The 13,100-nt window shown below is 35.7% G+C and overlaps 1 non-coding gene across 1 annotated transcript; it reads right to left on the bottom strand.

The window, feature by feature from the left end:
- Positions 1-12,648: 12,648 nt before the first annotated feature.
- On the bottom strand, positions 12,649-12,839 carry LOC143678619 (U2 spliceosomal RNA). Its single transcript, XR_013173397.1, has one exon. It is a non-coding gene; the product is annotated as a U2 spliceosomal RNA (small nuclear RNA).
- Positions 12,840-13,100: the final 261 nt, after the last annotated feature.

Raw genomic sequence — 13,100 nt, forward strand, 5'->3', positions numbered from 1 at the left:
TATATGAAAAATCCACACTCATGGTAAAATATCTAAAGCTTTCTAAGATCTAGAATAAAACAAGAATGCCCACTGTCACTACTGTTATTCAATAATTTGCTGGAAGTTTTAACTAAAGCTGTTAGGAAAGAAAAAGAAATAAAAGGCATCCAAATTGGAAGGGGAAATTAAAGCTTTCACTATTTACAAATAACATGATATTGTTATAGAAAGTACTGAAAAATGAACAACAAAACTCCTAGAGCTAATAATTGAACTCAAATTGGTATGGTTCAAAATCAACACGTGAAAATCAGTAGTTTTTCTGTACACTAGGGATGACTAAGCTTAGGAAGAAACAAAAAAAAATAATTCGAATTGTAAATTCTTTTTATAATAGCAGCTCATCAAAGATGAGCAAAGTAGATGGAAAGACATTCCATGTTCATGGTTTGGAAGACAAAATATTTTTAAGATGTAAATTCTAAACTGATTCTGATATTCCAATCAAAATTCCAATAGCATACTTTATAGAAAAGGAAAAGCAAATTATGAAATGCATTTGGAAGGATAAGGAGCACCAAATAGCCAAAACAATCATGAAAAAGAGGAATGAAGTTGGAGGACCCATATACTTTCTGACTTTAAACCTCATTGTAAACATACAATGGTCAAAAGAGAATGGCACTGCCACAAAGATAGCTATACAGACCAATGCAATCAAATTGAGAGTTCAGAAATAGAGCTTCACATCTATGGCCAATTGACTTTTGAGAAGGCTGCCAAATCCACTCAATTTGTAAAATGTAGTTTCTTTAACAAATGGTGCCCCATATCTGATATTGTTTTAATATCTACAACATATTAAGAAATCCTACAACTCAACAATAAAAAGGCAGACAACCCAATTAAAAAAATTGGCAATCTATTTGAATAGACATTTCCCCAAAAGTTAATAAAAATGGCTAAAAGCACATGAAAAAGATGCTCAACATTATTAGTTACTAGGGAATTGCAAACCAAAACCACAATGAAATTTCATATCATGCCCACTAGAATGACTGCAATTAAGAAAACAAAATATACAAGCACTAGAGAGAATATGCAGAAACAGGAACACCTGTTCATTGATGATGGGAATGTAAAATGGTGCAGCAGCTGTGAAAGAGTTTGGCAGTCCCAAAGAAAACTAAGTATAGCATTACCATATGACCCAGCAATCCCTTATATATCTTTTCGGATATATAAAAATTCAAACAACTGAAAGCAGAGTGTCAACAGCTATTTGCACATTGATGTTCATAGTGGCGTTATTCAGAATTTCAAAAGAATGTAAGCAATCTAACAATCCATCAGCCAATGAATGGATAAGTGAAATATGGTATATACATCAAATGGACATTATTCATCATAAAAAGGAATGACGTTCTGATTCATGTGACAACATGGATGAATCTTGAAGACATTATGCTGAAAGAAATAATCCAGACACAAAGGGACAATTATTGTATGATCTCACTGATATTAAATAATTAGTATAAGCAAACTCATAGAGTAAGAATCTACAATCAAGATTTTGGTTTGGGAGTAAGTAATGGAGAGTAAATGCTTCAAATGAACAAAATTACTATTTGAGTTATTTGTAAATTTAGAAAAACGTGGCAGTGATTGTAGCACAACTTTGCAAGTGTAATTAAACAGCACTGAATTGTATATGTGAACGTGAGTAAAGAGGGAAATTTCAGATCATGTATATGTTACCAGAATAAAAGTTAAAAGATGAAACAGAGCTGTAGCACATAGGAATTCCCTATTGTAAATGATGAACTATAGGTTAATAGTACAATTATAAAAATGTTTTTTCATAACTTATGACAAATATACCACACTAATGCAAGGTGCTCGTAATAGGGTGATATATGAGAAAAATGCATTCTAATGCAAATTAGGGACTATAGTTAAGAGTACAATTATAGTATAATAGTACATTCTTTCATCAATTGTAACAATGGCACAACACCAATACAAAATTTTAACAATAAGGGGATATATGGGAATATTGTAGTTTTTAAAATGGCTTTCTGAAAACCTTCAACTTCTCTAGTTAAAAAAATTAAATTAAAAAACCATATATAGATGTTAAATAAATATATGAAAAGATATTGATATCATTAATCATTAAAGAAATGCAAATTGAAACTATAATAATTACCGCTATATACATATTAGAATAATTTAAAAAATGACAACCACAGGACCAGCCATGGTGGCTCAGCAGGCAGAGTTCTCACCTTCTGGAGACCTGGTGCCTGCTCATGAAAAAAAAAAAAATGACAACCACAGGTAAAGGATTTGGAACAACTGAAATGTTTATATATTGCTGGAAGGAAAGCAAAATGGTCCAGAGACTTTGTAAAACAGTCTCTTCTGAAGTTAGAAAAACACAAACAGCAATAACACTCATACATACTTAATCAAATGAAATGAAAAATCGTTTATCACAGAAAACTACACATGAAGGTTTATAGAAGCTTTAAACTTTATTGAAGAAACGGTCTGGTTCTATTCATTATGTTCAGTAAGTTGCTAAAAGCCATGAAAGAACAGGATGAAAACATATTCTGAGCATGCCAACAATCGGAACTTTCAACTAATAGCATACTTTGTAGTTGAATGCTACTAATTTATTTCTGAAGTGCGATCCAATTAGCCACCCTTCATAGCTACCACATCTAGTGATCCATTTCCATAACTTGAGATTTACCAACTTAAAAAATTAGGTCGTAATGGATTGACATCCCTAGTTTCCAAGATGTAATGATTCCACCCTGGGATGTAATTGGATTTTCAATGAACTAACGTTATTTGTGTGCTGCTTCATTCAGTAGACCAGTAGGCAAAAATGGATTACTATTTTAATAATATTGCCTGTCTTCTTGTGATTAATTTATGAGAGTTCTTAGTAATCTAGATACCAGCCCTTTATCGAACAAACCTTGAAAATACAATGGATTACTACCCAATTACTTTTGGCTCCTCTAAATAGTGTACCACCAGGTGAATGCAGTGATTACTATATAATTGAGATATTTCAACTTAGTATATTGCCCATCCTTTTGTCTATTTTATTTTATTACTATTACATTTTTTGCATGGGTAGGCACTGGGAATCGAACCCAGGTTTCCAGTATGGCAGGTGAGAACACTACCTGCAGAGCCACCATGGCCCCCCTGCCCATCCTTTTATTTTTTAACCTGTTTGAGTCTATATGGAATGTCATGTTCTGAAGATGGAAAATAGCTGATATTTTAATGATCTCTGACAAAATCTCTGAATTTTATTGCAGTGTTTAGAACATTTATATTTAATGTGCTTATTATATGAATGGGCTAAATCTACCACTTGCAAGTGTTTTCTACTTTTTCATGTTTTCTTTATATTTTTCCTGTTTCCCACCTTTATTGAATATGGAGCATATTATATTATTTATTTATTTTTCTCCACCATTGACTTATGAGCTATAACTTTAACTATTCTTTTTTATGTGTTTTTATAGTGGCTACTGTATGATTTATATGATATATATCTTTAATAAATCACATTTCACCTTCAAATACTATTATGCCATTTCATATGCATTATAAGAAACTTAAAAAATTATATTTGCTTCCCCTTGTCAATCCCTCATGCTCTTGATGTCATTCTACTAAACTATATATGCCTTAAATTACTCAACATATGGGTCTTTTTTTGCATTCAATGGTTATTTTATTTTAAAGATTTAAAAGCTGCAGAGAAAATAATGCTTTTTACAATTATCCAGATCTTTAATGTTCATAATGCTGTGGGTCGTAACAATTTCCCACTTGTTAAACCTTTCCTTCTGCCTGAAAAATGTCATTTAAAATTCTTGTAATGTATTGGTTGTTGATGAATTCTCTCAGCTTTACTTTGTCTAAAATGTCTTTATTTTGACTTTATTTATAAAATAGAATTTCAATGGCTCTAGACTTCAAAGCAGGAAGATTTTGTTGTTAAAGGCTTTAAAGATGTGTCTCCACTGTTCCCTGGCCTACATAGTTTCTTGTGAAAAGTCTGTTATTTTTCTTATCTTTTTAAAATCTGTAAATAAGTTGTATTTCTTTTTTCCTTCCTGACTGCTTTTTAGATTTTTGTCTTTATCATTGGTCTTTGCCAACTCCCTTATGGTGTAGCTTGGAATGGATTTCCTTTTGTTTCTTATCCTCAGGGGTTGTTAAAATCCATGGGTCTATATAGCTATATATTCATCAAATATGGAGCATTTTTCACCATTTCTTTAAATATTCATTTTTTTTCTGTTTTTTCTTTCTGAGTCTACAATTACACATATTGTTGACTGTTATTCTCCCATTAGTCAAAAGTGCTTGGCTTATTTTTCTTCGTTTTTTCCTTGATGTGGTTTATTTTGAAGAGTTTCTATTGTTAATTCTTAAAATTCACTAATCTTTATTCTGGCATAATTAATAATCTATCAATCACATCCAGTGGTTTTATATGTTTTAATCTCTAGAAGTCCCACTTGAATATTTTTATATCTCTATCCATTCCCTCACGATACTCATGTTTTCCTCTGCTTTCCTGAATATCTGGAACATCATTATGATAGCTGCATTAACTTTCATTTCTACTAGCTTCATCATCTTTGCCATTTCTGTGTCTGTCTTTATTTCTTATATTCTCCTTTTTATGGGTCATATAGTTGACTTTCTTTGAATGGCTGGTAGTATTTTCTTGGATGAGAAGCACTGTGATTTTCATTGCTGAATGTTGATTTTTTTTTTTTCTATTCCTTTAATACATGTTGAACTCCATTAAGTTGCCTAATATCAGTTTGACCCATTTGCTGCTTCCTTTTAAGCTTCATTAGAGCTGGGCTAGAGCTATCCTTTAGTTCAAAGCTAATTTTCCCCACTTTGGGTAGATAGGACTCTACCAATTACTCTGTGTATCTTAGTGCCTCTTAAATCAGGATAATTGGAACACGAGATACTTCCCACTCTGTGTAGGTCCTGGGAGTTGTCCATCATACAGCTTTCATGTTTCTTTCCCTAGCCTTATGTAATTTCATCTCATACATGCAAAAATGAGTAACGAAAGAGTCAAAAGACACTTCTGCACATCTCTAAAGTTTTCCTCTTGTCCAGATGAATCCTCTCTGGTGTTCTACTCAATTAAGTTCTAACCATCTTACCCTCACTGAACTCTCATCTCTGTCTACCCAACTCTTTGAGAATATTGGGTCTGGTTTCATTTCCCTTCTTGCATTTTCATGTCTTCAGCAATTTTCCTTCTCTTCTCACAAATTTACAATCCTGGACTGCCGGGTTCCCCATTTATGAAAATAGATATTTCACGTATTCTGTCTAGTTCTCTAGTTGTTAGTTGTTTATTGATGGAGATTAATTTCCATAATAGTTAATTCTCCATAGAAGTAGAAGTCTATTGCCATATATTTTTTCAGACATATATTTTAAATCCCAATTAGATATTGTTTTATAAATTCAATATACACTTAGATTTTAGAGATTTTATTTTAAACAAGTAATTGACAAAGTTGAGAAACCTATTTTTTTTACTTTTTTTATTAATTAAAGAAAAAAAGAAATTAACCCAACATTTAGAAACCATTCCATTCTACATATGCAATCAGTAATTCTTAACATCATCACATAGATGCATGATCATCATTTCTTAGTACATTTGCATCGATTTAGGAAAAGAACTAGCAAAACAACAGAAAAAGATATAGAATGTTAATATAGAGAAAAAAATAAAAATAATACTAATAGAAAAAAAGAAAAGGAAACAGAAAAAAAAAGACAAACAAACAAACAAACAAAAAAAAAACAAAACCTATAGCTCAGATGAAGCTTCATTCAGTGTTTTAACATGATTACTTTACAATTAGGTATTATTGTGCTGTCCATTTTTGATTTTTTGTATCTAGTCCGGTTGCACAGTCTGTATCCAATTACCCATTATCTTACCCTATTTCTAACTCCTGCTGGACTCTGTTACCAATGACATATTCCAAATTTATTCTCGAATGTCGGTTCACATCAGTGGGACCATACAGTATTTGTCCTTTAGTTTTTGGCAAGACTCACTCAGTATAATGTTCTCTAGGTCCATCCATGTTATCACATGCTTCATAAGTTTATTCTGTCATAAAGCTGCATAATATTCCATTGTATGTATATACCAGAGTTTGTTAAGCCACTCGTCTGTTGATGGACATTTTGGCTGTTTCCATCTCTTTGCAATTGTAAATAACGCTGCTATAAACATTGGTGTGCAAATGTCCATTTGTGTCTTTGCCCTTAAGTCCTTTGAGTAGATACCTAGCAATGGTATTGCTGGGTCATATGGCAATTCTAGATTCAGCTTTTTGAGGAACCGCCAAACTGCCTTCCACAGTGGTTGCACCCTTTGACATTCCCACCAACAGTGGATAAGTGTGCCTCTTTCTCTGCATCCTCTCCAGCACTTGTCATTTTCTGTTTTGTTGATAATGGCCATTCTGATGGGTGTGAGATGATATCTGATTGTGGTTTTGATTTGCATTTCTCTAATGGCCAGGGGCATTGAGCATCTCTTCATGTGCCTTTTGGCCATTTGTATTTCCTCTTCTGAGAAGTGTCTGTTCAAGTTTTTTTCCCATTTTGTAATTGGGTTGGCTGTCTTTTTGTTGTTGAGTTGGACAATCTCTTTATAAATTCTGGATACTAGACCTTTATCTGATATGTCATTTCCAAATATTGTCTCCCATTGTGTAGGCTGTCTTTCTACTTTCTTGATGAAGTTCTTTGATGCACAAAAGTGTTTAATTTTGAGGAGCTCCCATTTATTTATTTCCTTCTTCAGTGCTCTTGCTTTAGGTTTAAGGTCCATAAAACCGCCTCCAATTGTAAGTTTCATAAGATATCTCCCTACATTTTCCTCTAACTGTTTTATGCTCTTAGACCTAATGTTTAGATCTTTGATCCATTTTGAGTTAACTTTTCTATAGGATGTGAGATACGGCTCCTCTTTCATTCTTTTGCATATGGATATCCAGTTCTCTAGGCACCATTTATTGAAGAGACTGTTCTGTCCCAGGTGAGTTGGCTTGACTGCCTTATCAAAGATCAAATGTCCATAGATGAGAGGGTCTATATCTGAGCACTCTATTCGATTCCATTGGTCGATATATCTATCTTTATGCCAATACCATGCTGTTTTAACCACTGTGGCTTCATAATATGCCTTAAAGTCAGGCAGTGCAAGACCTCCAGCTTCGTTTTTTTTTCCTCAAGATGTTTTTAGCAATTCGGGGCACACTGCCCTTCCAGATAAATTTGCTTATTGGTTTTTCTATTTCTGAAAAATAAGTTGTTGGGATTTTGATTGGTATTGCATTGAATCTGTAAATCAATTTAGGTAGGATTGACATCTTAACTATATTTAGTCTTCCAATCCATGAACACGGTATGCCCTTCCATTTTTTAGGCCTTCCGTGATTTCTTTTAACAGTTTTTTGTAGTTTTCTTTATATAGGTTTTTTGTCTCTTTAGTTAAATTTAATCCTAGGTATTTTATTCTTTTAGTTGCAATTGTAAATTGGATTCATTTCTTGATTCCCCCTCAGATTGTTCATTACTAGTGCATAGAAATGCTACAGATTTTTGAATGTTGATCTTGCAACCTGCTACTTTGCTGTACTCATTTATTAGCTCTAGTAGTTTTGTTGTGGATTTTTCATGGTTTTCTACGTATAGTATCATATCGTCTGCAAACAGTGATAGTTTTACTTCTTCCTTTCCAATTTTGATGCCTTGTATTTCTTTTTCTTGTCTAATTGCTCTGGCTAGAACCTCCAACACATTGTTGAATAATAGTGGTGATAATGGACCTCCTTGTCTTGTTCCTGATCTTAAGGGGAAAGTTTTCAATTTTTCCCCATTGAAGATGATATTAGCTGTGGGTTTTTCATATATTCCCTCTATCATTTTAAGGAAGTTCCCTTGTATTCCTATCTTTTGAAGTGTTTTCAACAGGAAAGGATGTTGAATCTTGTCGAATGCCTTCTCTGCATCAATTGAGATGATCATGTGATTTTTCTGCTTTGATTTGTAGATACGGTGTATTACATTAATTGATTTTCTTATGTTGAACCATCCTTGCATACTTGGGATGAATCCTACTTGGTCAGGATGTATAATTCTTTTAATGTGTTTTGGATACGACTTGCTAGAATTTTATTGAGGATTTTTGCATCTATATTCAATAGAGAGATTGGTCTGTAGTTTTCTTTTTTTGTAATATCTTTGCGTCATTTTGGTATGAGGGAGATGTTGGCTTCATAGAATGAATTAGGTAGATTTCCCTCCACTTCAATTTTTTTTTTTGAAGAGTTTGAGGAGAATTGGTACTAATTCTTTCTGGAACGTTTGGTAGAATTCACATGTGAAGCCATCTGGTCCTGGACTTTTCTTTTTAGGAAGCTTTTGAATGACTGATTCAATTTCTGTACTTGTGATTGGTTTGTTGAGGTCATCTATTTCTTCTTGAGTCAAAGGTGGTTGTTCATGTCTTTCCAGGAACCCGTCCATTTTTCAAAATTGTTGTATTTATTAGCGTAAAGTTGTTCATAGTATCCTGTTATTACCTCCTTTATTTCTGTGAGGTCAGTGGTTATGTCTCCTACTCCATTTATGATCTTATTTATTTGCATCCTCTCTCTTCTTCTTTTTGTCAATCTTGCTAAGGGCCCATCAATCTTGTTGATTTTCTCATAGAACCAACTTCTGGTCTTATTGATTTTCTCTATTGTTTTCATGTTTTCAATTTCATTTATTTGTGCTCTAATCTTTGTTATTTCTTTCCTTTTGCTTGTTTTGGGATTAGTTTGCTGTTCTTTCTCCAGTTCTTCCAGTAGACAGTTAATTCCCTAATTTTTGCCCTTTCTTCTTTTCTGATATAGGCATTTAGGGCAATAAATTTCCCTCTTAGCACTGCCTTTGCTGCGTCCCATAAGTTTTGATCTGTTGTGTTTTCGTTTTCATTCACTTCGAGATATTTACTAATTTCTCTTGCAATTTCTTCTTTGACCCACTCATTGTTTAAGAGTGTGTTGTTGAGCCTCTACGTATTTGTGAATTTTCTGGCACTCCACCTATTATTGATTTCCAACTTCATTCCTTTATGATCCGAGAAAGCGTTGTGTATGATTTCAATCTTTTTAAATTTGTTAAGATTTACTTTGTGACCCAGCATATGGTCTATCTTTGAGAATGATCCATGAGCACTTGAGGAAAAGGTGTATCCTGCTGTTGTGGGATGTAATGTCCTATAAATGTCCGTTAAGTCTAGCTCATTTATAGTAATATTCAGGCTCTCTATTTCTTTATTGATCCTCTGTCTAGATGTTCTGTCCATTGATGAGAGTGGTGAATTGAAGTCTCCAACTATTATGGTATATGTGCCTATTTCCCTTTTCAGTATTTGCAGTGTATTCCTCACGTATTAGGGGCATTCCGGTTCGGTGCATAAATATTTATGATTGGTATGTCTTCTTGTTTAATTGTTCCTTTTATTAGTAGATAATGTCCTTCTTTGTCTCTTTTAACTGTTTTATATTTGAAGTCTAATTTGTTGGATATTAGTATAGCTATTCCTGCTTATTTCTGGTTGTTATTTGCATGAAATATCTTTTCCCAACCTTTCACTTTCAACCTATGTTTATCTTTGGGTCTAAGATGTGTTTCTTGTAGACAGCATATAGAAGGATCCTGTTTTTTAATCCATTCTGCCAGTCTATGTCTTTTGATTGGAGAATTCAGTCCATTAATATTTAGTGTTAATGCTGTTTGGATAATATTTTTCTCTACAAGTTTGTCTTTTGTATTATGTACATCATATCTGATTTTCCTTCTTTCTACACTCTTCTCCATACCTCTCTCTTCTGTCTTTTCGTATCTGTCTCTAGTGCTCCCTTTAGTATTTCTTGCAGAGCTGGTCTCTTGGTCACAAATTCTCTCAGTGACTTTTTGTCTGAGAATATTTTAATTTCTCCCTCATTTTTGAAGGACAATTTTGCTGGATATAGAAGTCTTGGTTGGCAGTTTTTCTCTTTTAGTAATTTAAATATATCATCCCACTGTCTTCTAGCTTCCATGGTTTCTGCTGAGAAATCTACACATAGTCTTATTGGGTTTCCCTTGTATGTGATGGATTGTTTTTCTCTTGCTGCTTTCAAGATCCTTTCTTTCTCTTTGACCTCTGACATTCTAACTAGTAAGTGTCTTGGAGAATGCCTTTTTGGGTCTAATCTCTTTGGGGTGTGCTGCACTTCTTGGATCTGTAATTTTAGGTCTTTCATAGAGTTGGGAAATTTTCAGTGATAATTTCTTCCATTAGTTTTTCTCCTCCTTTTCCCTTCTCTTCTCCTTCTGGGACACCCACAACACGTATATTTGTGCGCTTCATATTGTCCTTCAGTTCCCTGATCCCCTGTTCAAATTTTTCCATTCTTTTCCCTATAGTTTCTGTTTCTTTTTGGAATTCAGATGTTCCATCCTCCAAATCACTAATTCTATCTTCTGTCTCTTTAAATCTATCATTATAGGTATCCATTGTTTTTTCCATCTTTTCTACTTTATCCTTCACTTTCATAAGTTCTGTGATTTGTTTTTTCAGTTTTTCTATTTCTTCTTTTTGTTTAGCCCATGTCTTCTTCATGTCCTCCCTCAATTTATCGATTTCGTTTTTGAAGAGGTTTTCCATTTCTGTTCATATATTCAGCATTAGTTGTCTCAGCTCCTGTATCTCATTTGAACTATTGGTTTGTTCCTTTGAATGGGCCATATTTTCAATTTTCTGAACGTGATCCGTTATCTTCTGCTGGCGTCTGGGCATTTAGTCAGATTTCCCTGGGTGTTGGACCCAACAGGTTGAAAGATTTTTCTGTGAAATCTCTGGGGTCTGTTTTTCTTATTCTGCCCAGTAGGTGGCGCTCGTGGCACTCATTTGTCTGCGGTTCCCACCAATAAAAGGTGCTGTGGGTCCTTTAACTTTGGAAAACTCTCACCATGGGGAAGGTTCGCCAGCCAAAGTGGCTTGGAAGAGTGCCAGCCAGCCTGGGGATCCGAACTTGGGGAGGGTCGCCAGCTGCCGCAGCCTGGGAGAGCGCCCGTCCGAATCTACTAGCCGGCCCATGGCGCCAAGCATGGCGGGAGGGTGCCAGCTCCCACGGCTCGGGAGAGTGCACCATTCCCAGCCGGACCAGGAAGCCACATGTTTGGAAGGGACCCCGGTCACCGTTCTCCGCGGCCTGGGGATCTCCGATCCAATTCACCCAGTTGGTCCGGGTGGCCATGCGTGGGGGGAGTGCCAGCTGCCTCGGCTTGAAGGGACCACCTGTCCAATTCTCCCAGTTGGCCCTGGAAGGAGGAAGGGAGGGACTCCAGCCACTTGCCGCCCCAGCCCGGGGAAGCCCACGCCCCTCGGCAATCTCACCGGAGCGGGTTCTCCCAGCCAGTCAGCCGTTCCAGAATGGGGTACACTGTCTTCTTGATCTCTGTCGTGGCTCCAGGAGGTGTTCTGTATCGTTTCTACTCCCCTAGTAGTGTTCTGGAGGAGGAACTAAGACCCACGCGTCTTACTAAGCCGCCATCTTCTCTGGAAGTGAGAAAACTGTTTTTTATTAAAGCAAAGCTGAGTTTGGAACTCATGCTTTTTATTTATGCATAAACATTGGTCTAAAAATGCAACAGTGTAAAATAGTTTAATTGCCTGTTTATATATTTTTGCATTTTCATACCAACTGAATTAAAACTAAACATAGGAAAATGCCACATCCCTTATTTTTTTTAATTCTCCACAGATACCACCCTTTAAAACTCAGAAAATATAAATCTACAATGGGTTTCTCAGAACAGTAGCATTATGAATTCTGAGACTGCAAAGAAATCAGAATGGGAAGAGTTTATGAGGATTCAGTACAAAATCTAGAAAGTTCTCGTCCTGCTGCAGACATCTTTTAAAAGAAAACAAATATTACAAATGAAGTTTAGGTTCCTTCCCCAGACCCATTTCCCAACCTCTACCCATAACTCTTTCATCATAGACAAATATTCCTTTGAATCTTTTTTTTCTTTGTAATAGAGAGAGGTAAAGAACATGGTGCGTGGGGCATGAAGACAGAGAAAGGTGGCAGGTAAGGCAGAAGGTGATCGGAGAGTATGATGCTAGTAACAAAGGGGGCTATAACCACCGGGAAGCTTAAGACCCAGGATAGAACAGAGAGACTGAGCCAGGTGCAGCTGACGCACTTGATGGCGAGAAGGAGAAGGTCTCTCACAGGTTGGAGAAGGTAGCGAACAAAGGGCCTGCGTGCAGCTGAAGTGAAGTGCTCATACAAGGCTCACTACCTAGCATTCACTACTTGCGCAAAACCTGGGCTAGCCATCCCCACGAATAAAGGACGTGACAGCAGTAAGAAAAGAAAAAAGGAGATGAAGGAGAAAGGACTGCACAAAAAGTTCAGGGGGAAAGACAGGAAAGGAGCTGTGGACATCCCGCTGTGGTAAAGAAAAGGAGCAGGGCCAGAGAGCAGGGAAAAGTCAAGTCTGTCAATTCACATTGCAGTTGAGGGAGGGGTTCCTGGAATTACTGCAACACCAGGTCGATGCGTGGAGTGGACACAGCATGCTCCTATTCCATCTCCCTGCTCCAAAAAGCCATTTAATATATTGTCTTTGGATAGCGGACGTATCAGATACTAAACTGATAAGAACAGATACTACACTTGATCTTAGCCAAAAGGCCGAGAAGCAATTCCCTTGAATCTTGTGTTAATAATTTTTAAGAGTGAAGTGCTTAGAAAAATAGTGAGCCCATAATAAATTCTCAGTAATTTTTCTGGATATCTTGTGATGTTGATGATTGATTTCATGTATTACCTTGGCAAGGTTATGGTGTCTAAATATTTGGCCAAGCAAGCACCTGCCTGACTGTTATTGTGGATGTATTTCATAAATGAATTAGTATCTATAGTCAGCTGATTGCATCTAGACCTGACTGCATCTACAAACAACAA

This window comes from Tamandua tetradactyla, chromosome 3 (genome assembly GCF_023851605.1).
Source record: "Tamandua tetradactyla isolate mTamTet1 chromosome 3, mTamTet1.pri, whole genome shotgun sequence".
NCBI classification, from domain to species: Eukaryota; Metazoa; Chordata; class Mammalia; order Pilosa; family Myrmecophagidae; genus Tamandua; species Tamandua tetradactyla.